General features: G+C 58.6%; 1 protein-coding gene and 1 long non-coding RNA gene across 2 annotated transcripts in view; both read right to left on the bottom strand.

Annotated features, from left to right (window-relative positions):
- The window catches only part of SORCS2 (sortilin related VPS10 domain containing receptor 2), a 448292-nt gene that overhangs the window by 373173 nt on the left and 58535 nt on the right, over positions 1 to 16584 (bottom strand). The gene's annotated exons all lie outside the window — the stretch shown is intronic.
- Positions 10463 to 11075, bottom strand: LOC118010749. Its single transcript, XR_004679313.1, has 3 exons — positions 10971 to 11075; positions 10599 to 10681; positions 10463 to 10499 (listed from the first exon to the last, which is right to left on the bottom strand). It is a non-coding gene; the product is annotated as an uncharacterized LOC118010749 (long non-coding RNA).

Here is a 16584-nt window from a genome sequence, read left to right as displayed (position 1 = left end):
CCGCTGTCTGAAATCATCAGATGGAGCCGAATGGCATGAATTGGTTTTCATAAAGGCCCCCTGCTTCCCTGAGCCGGATCAGCGAGCCAACAGCCTCCTCTCCTCCTCCCACCCGTCCAGAGCTGCCGAACAAAGCCGTCAGGAGAGGCTCGGAAGCAGGATCTGGTCGGGCCTTCACGCGGCCAGTTTAAATACTTTCCTCCAAACAAGAAACCGTTTCTAAAAACAGTGGAAGAAGTGGCCTTAGCTTCAAGGGGAAAACCACCTTAAATAAATCTACTGTGTCCCTCACTCTTTTATTCCCTGAGACAGGAAGACCACAAACCAACCTCAAACTGCAACACCAGATCGATACTCCTGAATTCCTTAGAAGCCATTTTTTGTCCCCTCTCAGTCAAGTGTCAAATTAAAGACAGTCAATACTAGTACTGTAGTATCTTTCTTTAAAAAAAAAAAAAGAGAGAGGCGCCTGGGTGGCTCAGTTGGTTGAGCGACTGCCTCCGGCTCAGGTCATGATCCTGGAGTCCCGGGATCGAGCCCCGCATCGGGCTCCCTGCTCAGCGGGGAGTCTGCTTCTCCCTCTGGCCCTCCCCCCTCTCATGTGCTCTCTCTCTCCTCTCATCCTCTCTCTCAAATAAATAAATAAAATCTTTAAAAAAAAAGAGAGAGAAATAATCTATTGGATGAACTCTACACCTGTGAAGTTAGACTTTCTCTCTGGAGGCTGGCGGAAAGCAGCCCGTGCTTGCTAAATCCAAGTGTTTTCACAGCAGAAGGACAACCTGGAGGAGAAGAGGCTCCTATCTCCCGGCCCATCCAAGGACAGTGCGCCCCCAGCCCCCCACGTCCTGAGCACTATCTTCCAGCCAGGAAACGGTTTCCATGCCTGACTTTTCCCTTTCAGGGAGTGAATGCTGGCCAAGAACCCACTGAGGAGGTCACCAAGAGAAGTATCTGGAAAGGTAGGTAGGGGTTCAGCTCCCCACCCCGGCCAGGCGATCAAATCAACCAGAGGCCTGAGGTTCACCCCGCCCCAGCCTGGGGTCTCACATCTAGAACCTGTTCTTCTTCCCCAGTGGGTCCTTGGTCCTTCTCATCTGGAATTTTCCCTACTTCTAGGTGGTCAGTCATTAAGGAGATTTTGTGCCCACCTCTGGGCAAAGCATGAGACCCACCAAGAAGATTCCAATTCCTGCCCTCAGGGAGTGTGCAGATAAAGTCCACGCTGAGACCCAGGGCAGCACAGACAGCCGAAGACCCAGAAGAGGGAAGGGAAGGCTTCCTGGAAGAGGTGGCTCCCAGGCTGAGCCACAGCAGCCTCAAGCAAGGAGGGCTCAGCCTGAGGTCCCCAAATCCTCTCCCTGGGCCCCCCTGGACCAGTCTCTCCTCAGTCAGTCCCAGTTTCCAGCAACCAAGTTCACCTTCCCAAAACTCATTCATAGCATTCTGCCCTCACAGCCTTCCACAGCTCCTGATGCCAACAAGGCCCAGTGTCTGTGGTCTGGGACCCAAGCCCCTCCCATGCTGCCTCAGTGATCCCCTGCTCTGCCCAGGCCTGCTCTGCTCTGGTCAGCTGAGGCCCGTGAACATGTGCCAGGCCGGAAGGCAAGAGACTCAGTCCCAACTCTGGGAGCTGTGCGCCCGTGAGCAAGCCCCTCTCTGGGCCTGAGTCCTCCCCCCAGTAGAATGTGGGCGCTGGCCTGGGTCCCGGGGTTGGCCATGCACCAAAGAGCTCCAGGCCAGGCCAGCCTGCCACCTTCTGCCCAGCCCGGACGAGCAGCACCTCGGGAGGAAGAAAGAAACCCACCCGGGCAGACGGCCCAGCTCACACCTCAGACCTCTTGGGTTGTTCTCCAGGACCTCTCTTTTCTCCTGCACCCCCTTCCTCTCTGTTCCCTGCAGGCCTCCCCTTTCCTGGCCAGTCCCAGCCTCTGGCACAGGCTGGTTCTGCCACCCCTCTGCATAGAGAAGACCGAGGGTCCGAGTGACCCAGCTGGTCACACCAGGAAACTGTTTACAGGCTCATCTGCTGGGGGAGGGGCAGTGAGGATGGATAGACAGTAAGACTCCCCCACCCCAGGAGGGGAGCCAGGAGGATGGACCGGGACAGCTGGAGGGGCAGCTGGCTCTCAGCAGGGCACAGAAAAGGGCACCTGCTCGTGGGGACCATGAATGGTGGGGCCTGTCCCGGCACCAGGACCCCCAGCTTTGGGTCCTGGGAGCGCCACCCACACCACCCAGGCTCCTAAATCGGGGCTGCGCCACACATCTGAGAAATTCACCGCCGCAGCGGGAGAATCTTTAATTTACTCTCAGCTTTGCTTTCACAACCAGTGGCCCATGTGCTCCTAGCTCCCTTGGGACTCGGTAGCCTGAACCAGACCAAAAGAAAAAGGGATTTGACTCTGGAAGGCTGTGCTGGAGGCCTGGCCTCCCATGAGGAAGGAAGGATGGAGGCCCCTGGTGATGCCCCCACCCCCACCAGCCCCCCACCGGGCACCCCTCCTGGCCTCAGCGGCTTCGCCCCCTCTCCCAGCTTGGCCAGCTATCAGGATTCGGAGGGCTGGAGGCAAAGCACACACAGAGCACCAGGAAGGCACGGAGGGCTCCCTGGAAACCAGCCCCCTCCTCCGGCCAGGCCCTCCATGGAGCCCCTGCAGGGCGTGTGAGATGGGGTGCTGGTGTGGTGGCCCAACGGTGGCCCCCAAAAGAGGTGTCCATGTCCAACACCCAGGGCCTGCCCCGTGACCTTAGCTAGACAAAAAAAGTCTTTGCAGATGTTCACATGTGAGTTAAGGATCCCGAGGTGAGATTGTCCTGGCTTTTCCAGGGGGGCCCTAAACCTGATGATAAGAGACACACAGAGGAGGAGAGAGAGGACAGATGGAGGGACGTGGCCACAGGCCCAGAAGCACCTGGAGCCCCAGGAGCTGGAAGAGGCGGGAAGGAGCTCCCCGGCAGCCTCCAGAGGGTGGGCAGCCCTGCCCACACCTCGATTTTGGATTCTGGCCTCCAGGACGGTGCAAGAATACATTTTTTGTCGTTTTAAGCCACCCAGTTTGTGATAATTTGTCACAACAGCCTCGTAAACCCACACAGCTGGGAACGAGAGTACCTAGTCTCCAAAACCACGGCTGCCACGAATATACTGCGTGATCTCACAAGGCGTAGCACTCTCCGGACCTCAGATTCGGGCTTCAGAAAACACCACCCCTTCGGGCCTTCCAGCTCTGAAGACTTCCGTGTCAAAAGCTGTCCCTACCGCCCTGCCACTAGATAAAACGATGGCCATCCTCCCACCAGGTGATAACCTCGAGCTTGGCCCCAAGTCCATCCGATGAGAAATCAGAGTTTGCACACAGTGAACGGCTACGCTCTGTTGAGCACCTACTACGTGCAGACACGGCGCTGAACATCGCTTTCCTCCTGGAAACACAGCCACCCCACGGGTCTAGCTCACACCCACCCTCCGCTCCCCGTGAACCGACTCCACTCCCATGTCCACCTCCTCGCTCTGCTCGCTTCCTTCCTGAGCCGCTCCCGGCAGGCAGGCGGACGCCTTGCACTCGGAAACCTCATAACCCACAGCTGCCTTACATCACACTGTACGTGTTCCTGCCTGTCACCCGTCTCCCCCACCAGAGTACAAAGATCCCAGAGGCAAGGACCTTGTGTCATTCATCGCTCAGTGCAGACCCACCTGGGTGTGATCCCAAACCACCACCCGCCCCTGGGGGAGCCTGCCAGGGACAGTGACTCACCTCTCTCTGCCTAGTTTCCTCATCTGTATCCTGGGCACCAAAACACCTCCGACCTGGGGGGGCTAAGCCACCGACGTAACGAGCACCGCCCACAGACCGGCACCGCTGCCCTTAATCGCCAGCTCGCACCCGGGCTCGCCTCACAATTAGCGGAGGCGCTGAGAAGGCTTCACACGCTGGGGCCGCCTTGGTGATCCCTGGGACACAAAGCCACATCCTCATGAAGTCAAAACGGCAGACGGTGCCAACAATCCAATGCCACAAACTGCGTTAACTTACACCCTGTGGTCCCCAGCTCTTTGCATTCAGAATTAACAAGGCATTTTATATGGGCTTATGCATCCCAACTTTGATATGTTCCCCCCAGTATCAGAGTTAGGATCTACTTTTTAAAGGGGAGGAGGGGGAGATGGTTTCATAAACATGTCCACAGTGCTCTAAGCCCTCCAGAGAGGGCCTGAATCACTATATGTTGGTATTTAAACATGACTGGGAGTCAGAGGCCCCCCCAGTCCAGGCCAGAGACGGAGGTGGCAGCAACCTGCGGTGATCACATGGCCCTCCACCTTGGGCCATCCCCCCCTCCCCTGGCCCGGGCACGGCGCCATGAAGGGCCGGGGGGCTGAGTGACGTGGGGGGACCGAGCAGTGAAACCAGACTCTGATGAGAGCAAGTGTGAAGCAAAGGAGGGGCTGGTCAGGTCCCCCTCCTGACAGGAGCCCCTGGACACGGCGGATGTCCCTGTTCCGGGCAAGGAGGCGCCAGCAGGGGTCGGGGTGCGGCCCCGAAGTAGCGGGTCTTCGAGGATGGGGTTCCCCTGCCTTGATCTCTGGCAGGTAAATGGGTAAGAAGGAACCACTTGTCCCAGCCCCCAACAGCAGACGGCACGGCAACCTGAGACCACCTGAGGAGCATGTGTGAGGGTGCCGGGCAGCAGAGAGGGGCGCGAGGAGGGAGGGGAGGGGGAGAGGAGCCCACACGATCATTCCCAGCACAGTAACTCAGCAGAGCCCCGCAGGCTGCCGTCACAGTCACGGAGGCCCAGCCACCCCGCCGCCCACGCAGGTGGCTTGGTGGGGGCTCCAGGTTCTCTGGGCGCGTGCGACAGTGGGTCTGCAGAAGGGAGACGGGTGTTTCTCTGGCTCTAGAAGGAGAGTAAGACCACCAGACTCACGAGCCACCCACCTGGAGGCCGAGGGCCCGGAGAAGGCCCTTGTGCTCGGAGGCTGAGGGGAAGGAGGATGGGGCAGGGGAGAGGCACGAAGCTCCCTGCAGGGGGGCAGCTGCTGGATTCAGACCCTCCGGTTCAGATGACGCCCAAGCCCCAAACGAGGAGCTACAAAGAAATCAGAGGTTTGCAAACATGTCACCAGCGCCCGGCTGACAAGCGAAGAGAGGCGGCCCCCCTCCGCCCGAAAACACAATGATTTCTCGCCAAAACAGCAGTCCCATCTCAAGCACAGGGCACAGGCTGTCACGAGCGTGACCCCCACGCTCTGATTCCATCAGCCTGACTGACAAGGGAAAATCGTTCCGTGCAGCGCGGAGAACGCCGCGGGCCTCCCGTCGTCCTGCGCCGGGTGCTACCACGTGTCCCCTGTCCAGGGCCGTGTCCCGGGTCGGAGGGACTCCAGACGGGGCCCACCGCGATGGGCGATTGCCATCTGCGGCCTGGCGGGCCGTTCTGCTTGCACGGAATTAATCAGGCCCTTGCACCGGGCTCTCTGAGAGAGAAAGGGCCTCTGTTAGTTGGTCAGAGGTTAATTAATTGACGACGCCCGGTGCACGCACCAGACCCGGGGCTGAGCGCTGTGTTTGGGTTAAATCATTGATTGCTCGCCACCACGGCGTGCCGTCAGTACCCGTCGTCTCTGTGTTTCCCGGAGGGGGAAACTGAGGCATCGAGCGGGTTAACTTCATCAGGTGGGACTGGATCATAGCACCTGCCCCCAACACTCCAAAATGCTTCCACAGGTGTTGCCACCTCAAACCAGCTCACAGGACCGCACCCGACGCCGGCCATCCCGGGATGACCTGCCAGGAGGACACAAGAGAGACCATGAACGTGAAGGGAAGAGGGTGTTAGCCTGCTCTAAGAAGTGAAGGAGAAGGGGTCCCCAGATGTTCACCCGGACACAGTTTAAGAAAAAAGTCACTCTTTCAGATCCACCCTGAATGCCAACCACAGGTCCAGAACCCTGGAATTTTCCAAAGGCCGGCTCTGGTGCCTGCAGGCTCGCCTCTGGGGAATGCGGTCATTTTGAAGGACGCGTTCTCACCACCTGAGAGCCCAGGGTCACAGGCCCGCTTCCTAAAGGGGCAGAAATTGGAGAAAATGTCCTTGTGCAAGGCGAACCCCTATATTCCTGTGGTTGCCCAAGACTACGCCGCTGCAGAGGGCGTGGCCAGAGCCCCGTCTACTCCTTTACCTGAGTTTTGCTCGGTTTGCACTTAGGGAAAATGAGTGACAGAGACACCACCCAAAACAGAGGCAAGAGGCCTGAGTTCCAGACACGCAACCTCACAGCACGTCAGTGTTCTGAAGGTGTCCGCGGCTGTGGCAGACCTGGGTCCAGCCTGTTTTCAGAAACAAAGGCCTGAGATGCACAGGTTAAGGACTGCTGGGCATGCAGGTATCACCACGGTGATTCCACACGGGAGCTGGGGGTTGCAAAGATGCAACACGGTGGACTAATCGGGGCGGGGGGGACAGGGACCCAGAGATAGATTTTTAAACCAAATTTTTTAGTTTGTCCTATTAACCATGAACACACATGTTACCCACTAAGGGTTTTGAGCACGCACAACGCTCCCTTCATCTGTGTCTCCAAATGAAGCAGGTCCGCATCCACAGATGCGGGCTCCCTCAGCATCCCTCCTGCCCTCCCCTCCGCGTGTCTCCCTGTGACACGAGGAATGCCTCCTCACCCCTCGACAATACAGAGAACGGTGCCCTTGAACGGCTGTCCTGGTTTGGGGCAGAGGCACCTTGGTGAAGTGGGTTTGGGGATTAAGCCACCAATTGCATGTAAGCTGTTCCAGGCAAGAGCTGAATGAACCGAGCGTTGGGCTGGCTGAGAGATTATGACGTCCGTATCGGCCACTGATGTCAGCATTCGGTTCAGGGAAGCTCCCCTGAGCAGCAGGCCTGTTTGCATCTGTTCAACTTTCCCTCTTCACTCCAGCCGCTAGGAAGCTCAGAGCCACCTTTAGAACTGAGTGAGGTGGGGAGCGACATGGCATGTGGGAGGCCACTATTTCGCAGGGCTTGGTGGTGGCCAGCAAGGGTGGCACGCAGACGGGGACTGGCCACCTGCTGGCTTCCTGCCCGTGGCCCAGGTAAGCGGCTCGCCCCCAGCCAGCTCTGGGGGTTTTCTAGAAGCTTCACCTTGGAGATCCAAGCTTCAGGCTGCTATTCAAGCCTTTCTGCAGACCTTGAGAGCAGGTAATTCCCGTTAGATCCCCTTTCTCGTAAGCCGACTAGAGGGGTGTCCTTTCTCTGCAACGGCATTCTGACTGATCTATTTTGTTTGAGAAGCCTTTGGTGGCAGAGCAAACGCCAGGCTGCTCTCTGTGCTTTACCGCCCCCGCCCCCCATCCCTGGTGAGGAGAGCTGCCCCAGAAAGGCAAGTGCAGCCCGCCGGCTGAGACATCAATGCTGCCTGTTGTGGAAGGCGGGGGGGCGTCCCTGGATCTATGAAACAGATGTATTCTGGAACCTCTAACATCAGGAAACCAGCACCTCGCCCTGTTTAAAACATTATCCAACAGACAGACGAGACCCGCAGGAAGGGAGGGCTCGACGGACGCTGGGTGGTTGGCGCCCCTCGGAAATCGCCAGCCCTGCGCACAGCTGCCTCGGGGCATGGCTACAGTCCTGTCCCCCACCCCCCTCGCCCTCTAAAAATAGACGCAACACCAGCGTGCTGCCCGAGAAGCTGATGATTATGAAGGCCCCGCGCCACGTCCGGGGAATTAACGCCCCACCCGATAAATACCGCTATCGGCAAAGCTCTCAGACTCCAGGTCGCCCCGGGGAGGGAGGGCGGCTGCGGGGGCAGCCTGGGGATGCGGGTGAAGGCGACCTGCACCCAGCAGAGCCCTGGCCCACAGCGTCCGGGTGGGAGCCGGCTCCACCGTTTCCGCACAGCCTTCGGCAAACTGCTGAACCTCCCTGGGCGGCGGCCCCTGCGTCTGCACACGGTGGATCCAGCGGGTAGGGCGCTGCCTCGCACGGCCCTGCTCCAGACCTTCAGAGCTGGGGGCTCTTAGCCCACATCCGGCTGGAGCCCCGTGCACAGGCAGGGAGCGCAGGGCCCAGAGGAACCACCACAAGGCTGCTGGGCGGCCAGGGACGGGCGTGCAGTTGCACACTGACCCAGAGGATGACACGTCTGCACCTCCCCCAGGAGCCAGGGAGGCCGCAATCCCCCACCGAGAGGCTCCGTGGAGTCACCACGGGGATAGTCAGTGCCTCGGCTAGGGGGCCGAGGACTGTGAGGACCCTAAGTCCGCAGGGGACAGAGCAGGGCTGTGCACTGGACAAGGCCACCTGCCACCTTCGAGGTGAGCCACCCAGAGCGAGCCTCGGTCTTCCCACCTGTGAAATAGGGCTATATGGCCAGCCCAGAGGCCACAGTGAGAATGAATGTGGGGGACAGGACTGTAGCCACCTGTTGGACACCACAGGTCAGGCTGCCTGTGGTCATGCCCTGCCCTGAACGCTTGCTTCCTGGTGACCTTGGGCAAAGCTGCTTAAGTCAGTCCCCTGGCCTCAGGTGTCCTCACCCCTGAAACGGATGGGTGCTGGAACTTATGGGCGGGGTCGGGGCTCAGACAGGCCTGTCAGATTCTTAAGGAGAGCGCACCAGACCAAAGAGGAAAATTCCACAAAGAAAGCAATCTCAGAGAACAAACTCCCCCAGGACAGGATTTATTTACTGGTGCCAGGAGGCTGACAGGCATCAAGAGAGTGGCTGGCAGGCGGGGACCCGAGTGGGTGTGCGGCCAGGCCCAGCGCCCGGGGTGGACGGTGGGCCTGCCTGGTGGGGAGCGGTGGAGGGGGCGATTTTAATTCCAGAAGCTCTGAGCCAGGAGCTGGAGGGAGCAGGGTCCGGACCACAGGCAGCGACTCAAGGCTCTAGATTCAATCTAACGACCTCTCCCTCCAACCTTCAAGCAGATCGTGTTTCCACGGGCAGTTAACGAGGCCTGGGTGCACCCCAGAAATTCTGAAACGCAAAGGACATTTCCGGTCCTTGAAGCTCGCCATTGTCCTGGGATGCCTGGTGACCTCTGGGGGCGGTTTTGCTCACCTTCTTCATGTAAAATCGGTCTATCCGGCAGGTGGGGCTGTGCCCGCTGCCCTGGGGGGACGATGGTGAGCACGTTCAGCCCAGAAACCTCTGGCTTTTGAGCTGCTTCTCCGGCACAGAATGTCCGTGTGTAAGAGCATATGGGCCCCCTCGCGCCCCTCTCTGCCTCTACCTCCCTCCCCGAGGCCCCCGTCCCACCTCCTGTCTCATGGCAGCCAAAGTGAAGCTGGGCTTTTGGAAGCAAAGGAAGGCCTCCACCTGCCCCCACCCACCTTACACACAGCCGGGCCTCACAGGACACAGAAAACCTCCACAAAGAGATGCCCGCTGAGCCGGGTCCAGGCAGGAGCTGCTAACAGAAAGCAGGGGTTTCACCAAGGCCCAAAGCAGGTAGCAGGCGGCGGTCGCTCCAGCCTGCCCGGGGGACGCGGCTTCCCTTCCAATCCCTGCCCCACCGCTTACAGGCTGGATGGTCTGTAGCAGGTTATTTCACCACTCCGTGCCTCAGTTGCCCCCCAGAGTTGTCATAAAAAATCACAAGCATCCACAGCCGTCAACGCTTACAACAGTGAACAGGAGCTCTTCTCTGCCGGCGGGGCCCGAGGGAAAGTCCCAGAGGGCAGGTGGATACAGGTACGAGCTCTGACGCACCTGATTCTCAGCCGCCTTCAGGAGCCCCGACTCCATCTGGAAGTCAGAGGGCTGGAAGGTTCCAAGCAGGGAAGTGGTTTTAGGAAGCTCCCCGGGTACAGACTAAGTTCCATGGGTGAGGACCAGGCTCACCTGAGTCCCAGATGTGTGTCCGGGGCCTCGCAGGAAAGAAGGCCTCATCCACATGAGGGCCGAGGGGCTGGCGGGGAGCAGACAGCTTTGAGTAAACGCAGGGAGTCAGAAGCGACTGGTCCGGGGAACCAAGTGTGACAGACAGACAGAACATAAAGCCCCTCCCAGCGGGTTGGGGGGGACTCTTGGTCTGAGCCGACCTAGGGGCTCACCCTCCCCCGCATCCCCCGGCAGGGGCAGCCCGCGAGAGAACCCAGGCCTCCCACACCCCAGGGCCGAACTCCTGCACCTGGAAGCCGGGGAGGGCAGTGGCAGACCACCTAGCGCCCTAGACAGCCCAGCCACACTGCGGAAGATTCTCCACCGGCCTGGCCCAGTGGGACTTGCCTCTGGAAGGAAGCTGGGAAAGGTCACGGCTCAGCTCACGGCTCACTCACTGGCAGAAGCTCCCTCGGCTGTGCAGAAGGAGCAGAGGTAACTCCCTCCCTAAACAGAGGCTTTCAAGCCGCCACCTCACATCTCCAAACCGTGGTTTGTGCACCTGTTTGGACGCTCTTGCTCGTGCATTCTTGTCTTGGGGAGCTCGATGCAGGTCTGACGATGAGTGAGCAAGTGAATAAACAGGACAGGGCAGTCGGACCTGGAGAGGAGCCCAGTGTTGTCAAGGAGATGCCACAACATTCGCCCCCGAAGCTGGGGGAGAACCCTTCAGTCCCTCCCTCCGAGCCTAGTTACTCACAGTTGGCTCGCAACACTTGTGAGTTTAGCAGTCCAGGTTTCTAGACCATTTGTAAAGGAGCCTCTGTCCCCGGGCCAGTCACCCTGAGAGCATCACAGAGCAGAGACCCGTGAATCGGCACCATCCGTGCCTAGCACTGTGCCTCCCACACACTAGCTGTCTGACAAATGCCTGCTAAGGAATTCGTTGTTCGCCTTTATTTGGATATATCTGACCCGAAAGCACCCTTGGATCTGAGCCGTCTGCAGAACCCGCTGTCGTGACCAACCTCCTGCTCATCTTAGTAACCCTGAGCCACCGAGAAACACAAGGATCCTACCCGCTGTGATTTGTTTCTGGGGCACCTGCTGGGCGCCCGGCTACACTGCGCACCTAACGCTCACAGCAGCCCACAGACGGAGACCCCGATCCCACCCTCCCGACGAGGAAACTGGATTCAACCTGGTGGGAGAAGCAGGACATACGTGGCAACCAACAAAGCTGCCCCATTACTCCCAGAAAACTGTAGGAGACATTTTGGAAAGATTCTCATCAAAAATCATTTAAAAAAAAGAAAAAGCATTGGTTCCAGGAGGGCTGCCCTTAGGTTTAGAGGGGAGGCCGCACGCGGGGCCGTGAGTGGTGCCAGCCTGGCCCCTCTCGCCCCTCAGACCGCAGGTCTGTGCCCCAGCAGAGCCACGGGGAGCTCGCATGCAAGGTTCTAGAATGAACGGATGAGTAAAAAACACACTCGCCCTCCCCCACGACAGGTAAGTGAAGCACAGCCTTATTCCAACAATGCAAGCCCAGGCCCTCTGGAGGGCGCTCTTCACAGCCACGGCCCACGGGGAAGGACACCAAGGCACGGAGCTGTTTTAAGGCCAACTGGGCAGAAACTAGACACCAGGAAGGGAGGGGTGAAAGGTCACAGGAGGGAAGACTGTCCATTAATAAAACCAGGCCACGGGCAGCGGAGGAGGACTGACTTTCATTGGAAACGTGGAGGGTAGGACATCAAGACACCGGGGTGGCTGCAGGAGCCCTGTTCTGCCTGGGAGAGCTCTGTGCTTGGCCAGGCCCGTGAGCAGTGTAGACCAGCGCGCTCCCTGCGCTCCCCTGCCCAGGCACCGAGCCCACGTGTGACCAAGCGCCCAGGGACCCTGAACACCTCCAACCTTCCCCAGCAGCCTGGGAAGGTGGCACTGTACCAGAGCTCCTTCCACGGACAGGGCACTGAGGCTCTGAAGGGCTGGGACCGTGCTCAGCGTCCCCCAGTTTCCAAAGGACACAGTCAGGTCCCCCCCACACCCCAGATGTCCACATTCTTAACCCTTTGCCTGCCCAGCCCATGAAGGAAACCCTGAAAGATCCTCCCATGGGAGGCCAGCGGGGACTCTCTGAGGGGCTAGCACCCCCCTTTCCACACGTGCTGCCCCCACCATGGACAGGAAGCCCCCTGTGCCTCATAGAGCAGAGTCAAGGTCAATATTGCAAGTAATCTTCCCAGTTCACGGACGGGGAAGCGGGGAGGCCAGGCGGCCAGGGTGGGGACCCCGTGTCTCCATCAGTTATCGGAGTGTGAGCAGACTGGGATGTGCATCATGCATCAGCAGAACTTCATGCTTGCCACGGTTCGTGCATCCACGTGCCTCTTGGGACAGACGCACAGACCAAGGACGGAGCCCGAGGTGTCCCGCCGGGGTCCCCCCGCATCACCCCACACGCTGCAAGGCTGCTCCTGGCCACACCGGAGGCCTCCGATGCGTGTTCTACACCATCCCCCAGGGTCCCCAGAGGGACTGAGCTCCAGGTGCCCACAGGGGGCCCAGCTGGGCAGTGCACACTGCAGGCCCAGCCCTCCCCCCGCTCCTCTTTCCCGCAAACGACACGCGCTCCCATCCTTGTCTCAGGGTGTTTCTGGGGGAACCAAATCCAGATGCGCAGACAGGGTGTTCAGCTGGGTTTCGATGTGGGTCGCTGAGGTGGGGGAGGGGCAGGGCAGAAAAGGAACTGTGCTTCCTGCGTGTTCACAGCAGGCGAAAGGCGCTGGGACTGCATCCCTCCATCCATCTACCAGCCTTTTCCCAAGAGGCCACGACTCCTGATCTCCGTATTGTTGGTTATTCTGTTCCCACGGCTGTGCATCCTCATCTGTGTATGTCTTCCTAAATAGTCCAAAGGGATATCAGGAGAGGACATGGGAAGCTCCTAGCCAGATGCCATTTGAATCAAGTCCTCTCTCCGCCTCCGAAAGCTCAGATCCTAAAAGCCAATTAGGACACACTGGGAACACAGCGAGTCCCGCATCCCTGGATGGGAGCCCGTAGCCTCCCACCCGTGGCTCTGCTCCACGTGGCATCCCTCCACGTCTGCACTCTGCCACCCCGGAGAGCCTGGGCCGGCGGGGGAAGGTGGAGCAGAACAGCTCTGGAAACTTCTGCAGGCTTCTGTTGAACAAACATTCCTTCCCGCCTCCCCGGGAGTTTGGCTTATGCCCCGAAGCACAGGATCCGACCACGATTATCACAGGCTGTATCACCGGGTCTTAAATTGCCCATCCCCTGGAAACCCCCGAGCCCCACTTCACACTGGTGGGCTGCCCTGCTCCTCCCCGGGAGACACTTCCCCGGCTGGCTCTCTGGAATGTGCCGGAAGGTTTCACCTCCGAGGAAGCCTGCTTGCACACACGTGCCAAGTGATTTACGGCATGTCCTAGCTTGTTTCGTTTGGTTCTCCAGAACATACATTTGACTGCATTTACGAAAAGAAGCTGGCGTGCTAGCCCACATATCTGTATATTCCATTATTACCGTATTTCACAGATTCTAACACCAGCCGTTTTCGTTCACAGGTTAACGTCTTTGAAACTGGAATATGGCTTATAATCAATGACATTCCTCCATGGTGAATAAAATAATGATGCCACGTGGAGCGCATCTAAGAGAGTTTCGGTGGGATGAAATACGGTATCTGAAATTGTTACAAACACCCAAAGACTGCACCTCTTTTTACTGCTGGCGTCCTGCCTCTCCTCGGCCAGAGCAACTCACCGCAGGCTTTTAATATTATCTCCTGGTAATGCGCAGAGTCTTTTCAAGTGGACTTCACTGGAGATAAGAAACGGTGCTTAATGGTTAATAAAAGGTAGCAGAGATGCACTGGTAAATCATTAAGGCACCTGCCCTGCCCCAGCCCCCTCCGAGAGTCCTCAGGCACGCACCTGCTCACGCATGCGTGCACACGCGCTTCCCATGTGCTTAATACCCCAGAGACCTCCATGTTGCCTCTGGGGAAGGTCTTGACCCCTCCGTGAGCACGTAGAGCCCATCACGCTCTGCATCCTCAGTCCCTCATCCACCCAGACCCTTCCCTCTCTGCTCCCTGAACGCACATGCTTCCCGGCCTCAGGCCCTCTGCTCATGCCCACCTTCCAGCTGGGGGGCTCACACTCACCCTTCCAGACCTCGGGCTACCGTCATGCACTTCTCATCTACCAGCCCTGTCCCAGGCACCGAGGAGGCCACAGCAAGCAAAACAGGCAGAGTCCTGCCCTCCCCGGGTTTGCATTCTAGTGCAGGGAGCCACAGAGAAACAGGGCGATTAAGTGAATAGTGTGTTGGATAATGTCATACTAGGTTAGGCTCTGGAGTAAAACCGTCAGGAAGAAGCATAAGAAGGAGTTGGGGTGTTCACATTTTAGACACAGTGGCTGGGGAGGGCTGAGAAGGTGACGTTGGACTCTAGACCCGAGGGAGGTGGGGGAGGGTAGGCGTGTGGCCATCTGGGGAAGATCACTCTGGGCGTAGAAGCAACAAACCCAAAAGCCTGAGACCAGATCACGCCTGGCAGATTCAAGGAGTTGGGAGGAGGCCAGTGTGATCTGGAGGGAGAGGAGCAAGAGATGAGACCAAAGAGAAATAGAGACTGGATCCTGAAGGGCCTTGTGGTCCACTGAGATCATTGACTCTTTCCCTGAGAGTGCTGGGGTATCCAGGGAGGGCTCAGAGCAGAGGAGTGACATCCTTGGGGCACAAGATGGGGTTTTCACAGGATCCCCTTTGGCAGCTGAGTGCAGAGTAGGCCGAGGGGACCAGGGCAAGAGCAGAGTTCACAGTACCACCTACCCCCGTGACGGGGCTTCCTACAGTGGCCCATCATTTGGGGTTCCACCTGCGGTCGTCATGGAAAGGCCCAGTTCCTGTAGCAAGAACTGTGCTTAATTCTTCTCTGTGTCTGCCTGGCATGTAGCTCAGGGTCAGGCACAGGCATGAATGAATGAATGAATGAATGAGTGGGCGCTGGAGAGGACATGATGATGGTGAACAGCCCTCGGCCCCTCTCCGTGCCCACCCGGAAGGCCAGCTGAGCCAGGGCATCGGTGCGGAGGGTATGGGGCTCCAGGCACACCCTTCACTCCCCAGCGGGGTGTGTGGCTCTAACCCAGACCACAGTCTCTTATTCCTGGATGTCCTACCTGTCCCGAAATTCCTTCCCAGCCATCTTACAGTCGGTGACACACTTCGCAAAAAGAAAACCAACTCTGTTTTGTCTTCACCTCCCTGACAGTGGCTTTCAGGAGAACTGTCGGATCTTCCAAGGATCTTTTTTTAGTGGAAAGGCACGTGGTAATTTTAGATTAAGTGTTCTGAGCAGCAATCTTCCTGGCAACAATTAGTCCCCGAACATGACTCTGAAAACATCCAACTCCGCCGAGCTGTGGGGTGGGACTGGGAGCGCGTGGGCAGGACCACCAAGCCGGGGCGGCACGGAACAGCAGGCCACGGCGTAGTCACGTGGCCTCAGGGGCTGCAGAGAGAGGGCCTGGACAGGTGGCTCACTCCGCTCAGCCCTCCGTTGGGGCGAATGCGGCAGGAGGGAGCAGGATTATTTCTGGAACAGGGCGTGCCTGCAGTGCTCCCGCCCACGCCAGGGTGCTCCCGGCTCCCGTGCAGCCCGCGCGGCCCACCGCCCGCCCCACTGGCAGGTAGAACCCCCGAGCACCCCAGATGTCTCTGGATGAGATTATAAGATTGAAAATCCACATTCTGTTACTTTCCTGCAGCTGCCATACAAGTTACCACAAACTGGGTGGCTGAGAACAACAAAATGTCTTGTTCCTCACAGTTCTGGAGGCTGCAAGTCTGAAATCAGGATCATGGGGCTGAAATCCAGGTGTGGGCAGGGTTGGGGCCTCTTGGAGGCTCTGAGGGCTTCTGGGGGCTGCCGGCCATCTCGGCGCTTCCTGGCTTCTGGACACATCCCTCCGATCTTTGCTCATCCTCACATGGCCTTGCCTCTCTGTGCATCGGTGTCTCAAATCTCCTTCCTTTCTCACATGAGGACACGGGCCACTGGATTCGGGGCCACTTGAAATTTCATCCCGAAACCCTTAACTCACCACCTGCACAAAGACCCTCTTTCCAAAGAAGCTCACATTCATAAGTACTGGGGGTTAGGATGTGGACCCATCTCTTTGGGGGACACCATTCAACCCACAATACCCACCAACAGGCCAGCAAGCCACAGGCCCTGGTCAACACTGGGGCAGACACCCCCTACACACACAGCACAGGCCCCTTGCACAACCCCCGAATCTCCCGGTGCGGCTGGCTACCGTGTCACCTCCTGAGGATCTTCACTGCTTCAGAGAATGACACAGCCAGCACCCGGTGTCCCCCAGTCCTCACCCAGCTCCATGAGACCAGTGGCCCTGGGGTTCTCCCTGGGCCTGCTCCTTACAGTGGATGCCGCATCCGCTGCAGAGGGAGCTGCTGGACCTGGCTCCCTCCACCTCCCCTCTACCAACCCCCAGGTCCAACCCCTCTGCTTCCGGCAGTCTCCTTGTCTCCCTGGTACAGCACTCACCCCTCCTGGAGTCCCAGCCTCACGCCTGCACCTCTCCTTCCCTCCAGCTCACTAATCCATCCTAACTTCCGGCCCTCCCCCCCACCCCCCGCCTTGATCTCAGCAATGACCTGCCACGCCCACACCCAGGCTGCGCCCCCCA

Source organism: Mirounga leonina, unplaced genomic scaffold (assembly GCF_011800145.1).
Source record: "Mirounga leonina isolate KUSES-001 unplaced genomic scaffold, KU_Mleo_1.0 Mir_129, whole genome shotgun sequence".
In the NCBI taxonomy this organism is placed as follows: Eukaryota; Metazoa; Chordata; class Mammalia; order Carnivora; family Phocidae; genus Mirounga; species Mirounga leonina.
The sequence above is the reverse complement of the archived record's forward strand: the minus strand, read 5'-3'. Positions and strand labels throughout refer to the sequence as shown.